This window comes from Centruroides sculpturatus, unplaced genomic scaffold (assembly GCF_000671375.1).
Source record: "Centruroides sculpturatus isolate CEXI.00-Female unplaced genomic scaffold, Cexi_2.0 scaffold192, whole genome shotgun sequence".
Classification (NCBI taxonomy): domain Eukaryota; kingdom Metazoa; phylum Arthropoda; class Arachnida; order Scorpiones; family Buthidae; genus Centruroides; species Centruroides sculpturatus.
The window spans coordinates 450,481-454,823 of NW_019384565.1; positions in this window are offsets into that span (position 1 = coordinate 450,481).

The window sequence follows — 4,343 nt, forward strand, 5'->3', positions numbered from 1 at the left end:
ACTATCGAATGTATTAGAATTTGAACCAGTGATATTTAAATTTAGCAATGTGTAATTCATTGGGTTAGAGCCCCAATTTTCTAACTCTTGTTACGAGTACAGAGAAAATTCTTTTCAGGATAATCTAATGTCCCAATATAGATAATACAGGTAACCCCCGTATAACACGATAGTTACGTTTCAAAAAATTGCCGTATTATGCGAATCCGTGTTATACGAAACAAAGAACTAGTACGAAAAGGAAGGTTAGGTTCCAAAAATTAAAAAAATATGCTATTATATTTTCTTCAGTCCAATATCCATTCATTTACATAACATTTTTATAGTTCTTTAAAATATTTATTTTAAAATTAAATGTGATAAAGCCCTTTTTACAATTACAGTCATTTCAATATTTAAATTTGACTTATATTTTCATGTTTTTTTTTAAAAATAAATTTTATTTTATATGAATGAAATATTAATAAACACTTTTCGAAAATCTTCATTGATTTATTTGCTTTAATTTGCTTCCTTATTAATTAATTATATTTATATGAATATTTTAATTTAAAAAACACTTAAAAACAACGATATTAAAATCAAAAGAATTCCAATTATGTTTGCTCGCTTCTTACACAGGCGGCGAGCAAACAATAACTTTTTCTATCTGCTTAGAAGAGATAATGAAGCCTAAACAGTGATTTATATTTATAAAAAGAAGAAAAAAAAAGATATCAAAAGTCGATCATTCAACCTTGCAGTATTTTTTCCCGAAGTAATTTTACATGACCGATCAAGCTTACGATGATATCTCCTTATCAGATTTTATGCTAGTGATTGTTGTACTCATCCACATATGATAACATTATTTCTAACAAGAACTAGTCTTGAACAGTAATGATATTTAATATTGTATTTTTATTATTTTATAGGCATTAGTTATGTGAAGACTACCATTTCCTCCCCATCAAAATTTGTTGTTACTATATATATGTGTGTATTTGTGAATTTGTTATTTACGTATTTACGCTATCTGTATAATCTTAGTTTAGCCACTTTGTTGTCACTTTAATTAATTAGTTAGAGATTTTATTGTATTTAAACTTTGTGTTTATTTTATATCCTTTTTCTTTTGAACCCATATCTTGAAGATATCGAGATTGTTTATACGTGGATCAAAGTGTAAGAGGAAATTTGCCTATTTTTCCGATTCTAGGGACTTCCCTATAGAAATTTCCAATAATATCAACTTTTAGAATGATTTAAAGAAACAATTTAGAATAAGAAGTTTATTAATTAACGGTAATAAATCTCACAACATGCGAGGAAAAGGATGAGAAGACAATTAAGTAATTAAATCAATTTGTAAGAGAATAAAACTTAAAGAAAGTGGGAAAAACACCACTTTATGCCCCCCCGCCGATCATAGCAGAGATCGGATATCGTTTCAAGACACAACAGTAACCAAAACAAGCGATGAATAATGATGGGATTTGTCAATGATGACATCCTTGGAGTTCGGCGCTATCACCATATAAAGTCAAGAAACTAGTTAAAACAGTTTTGCTTATGTAATGACTCAGCTCAAAAGTCAAACCAATACGATAGTAAGCCATATCATAACTCTCCTGCGCTGAAAAGCGTATAAAAGAGGCACAAATCCAGGCACCGACAGAGCTCCTCGGCAGACAACAGTAGAAAGCACCGGCCTCTCTAGACTCTCAAAAAACCATCCCATACAAGGAAGGCATCAATGGCGGACATCAATAGTAGACCCGTCGCGCCATAACCGCAAGGAAATTTCAACTAGAAGAGAACGCTATTTACCGGCGGACATCAGTAAAGGACCAAGCAAAAGGGAAGAAAGAACTAGATCAGGAGACTGACTGGACTTATAAGAGAAGACGGCTCTCTTTTTCCTGGTACGTTGTAGTTCGGATACCTTCCTGTTAGGCAGCCCCCTCGTTTTATAGATAGAAATAGACAGATTCCTTGAATCGGATTTTAATTCCATAAGGTAGCAAATAAAATTTGTAAGAAGAATAATTTAGCTATATATACGAGGTATGTATCAATTTCTTTTTGATATAAGTGATAAGAAATTCCTGGTCAAATTATCGTTGCTTCGGTAATTATCGAATTATCGGTATAAAATGCGAGAAGAAAATACGATAAAAATGGANCCCTATATACCATACTTATTTATGAAATATTCTGTTACTTATCATTCTATTACTTGTTATGGAAAAAATCATTACTCTTTCAGAAAGGAAGAGTGATGATTTTTGCAGTTTGCAATGGCATGAAATGTTGATATTTATTGACTTTATGTAAGCAATAGAAAAAGTTTAATTTATCATTAATTAATTAATGATAAATGAAAAAATATAAATACAAATTTATGTCTTACTTCATTCAATCACTATACATAATATAATCTTTTATGAACATTATAGAAATAACAAATATGTTACAAAAGTGGTTAGTTCCATATTTGTAGCAGAAATGTGCATCTTATATCCTGTTTCTTCTTTGTGGAACTATCATATTCTAGGTGAGTGCAAAGTTAATTAAGAAAATTTTTGATACCAAAAGATTTAGATCCCAGGAGGATTGGGAAATGTATAAATCAGATGACAAAGTGTATAAATGGCAAAGATGCCAAAATGGTATTGACAGCTTGGAAATTGCTAATTGATAACCCACTGAAGAGTAACATGGGATGCTTTAATAACAGGATTAGGTCACCAAACTTACAATCATCATAGAATTTCGGTGTTGTAAAAAGGTTACATGTTTTTTGGATGTCACAGACTATTATTTGGCTGTTAGAATCAATTATGTGAATGTTTAATTCTGAAGATACATGTCATTTAAACCATAAAGAACATATTACTTTTTCTTTCAAATCATAGAATCTTTTTCTTTCAAATCAAGATCTTTTGTATAAGCCTGAAGCTTATACAAAAGATTGCCTTTAAAGATTTAAATGAGTCTGAAAACATATTTTGGACATTAAACATTTTATTGTTGGCAAAGTATGGAAGGTTGTCATCAACTCAGGTAATTGAAATAATATTTCCAGCTTTTGTAATAATTTATTTTGAAATATCATTTACTCTGTGTTTGTTTTATATTGTATGAAAACAAATTCAAAATTGAATTATTTTAAAATAATCAAACAAACAGCATTATTTTTACAATAATTATTCATTTTATTTCTAATAAAAATTTTAAATTTTGTAGAAAAGTATTACAAAAACAAATCATATATTCTCTGCTAAGTTTATGATTATAGAACTGGTTACTTCTTAATTGGATAATGAAAACAATGCTTTTATCACTTTGTTCCATTTTAAAATCATTAATATGGACATTTTTTTCAAGACTATTTTGAGATTTAATTCTTGCACTATGATACAGGATGTTATGATATACATAGATGAAAAAGAGTAATAGGTTATACAAATTATACTAAATCAGTATCAAATATAAATAGTAAAAATCAAATATAGTAAAAAAAAAGTTTTTTATACACTATTATTAACTTAATCTACAGTATATGTATGTCTGTTTGTCTGTCCAGATAAAATAACTCAATTTTCACCCAGTTTACAATATAGTTGAAACTTTTCATACATATGTATTCTCATTGACAATACACTTATTATTTAGATTGCAAACAATTTTTGCAATTAACAAAAATTAGCAAAAAATTAAAATTTGTAAATAAAATCTGATAATAGATGGTGCTACATGTAATTAAACCTCTTTTAGTGTTACTGTCTTGATAAAACCTTGTAATTCAGTTCATCCATTTCCTGATCAAAATTGTTAAACCAAGAAGAATTTCAATAATTTGGTGTTCCATATATGAAACTAAAAAATAGAAAATAAAATTACCAAAAAAAAATTTTTTTATTTACATAAATGGACTAAAAGATAAAAAAAATTTTCAGCTTTCACAGTATTTTCGGTATTATGTGACCAAAAATAAAACTGTGGAGTGCTTATGGATAGCCCAGAAAAATATTAGAATGCATAACTAAGAATATTTGTAAATGTCATCACCTCACACTTTAATTTTTAGTTGCATAATATCAAGAATACTGTGAAAGATAATGAAAAAAATATTTATTTTTACCTTTTAGTGTATTTAGGTGAATAAAAAGGATTTCTTTTAAAAAAATGTTTATATAATTTTTATTTCTTCGAATACATGCACATACATATATATGTTGATTTGTTTTTTGAAACCGTGTCCTGTTTTATATTTGTGGCGTAGTAAACACTAGTATTGTGTTTTATTCCAAAGACACATGGCAAATTTTCCATCAAATTCCTTTATTAGTTGAGTCGAT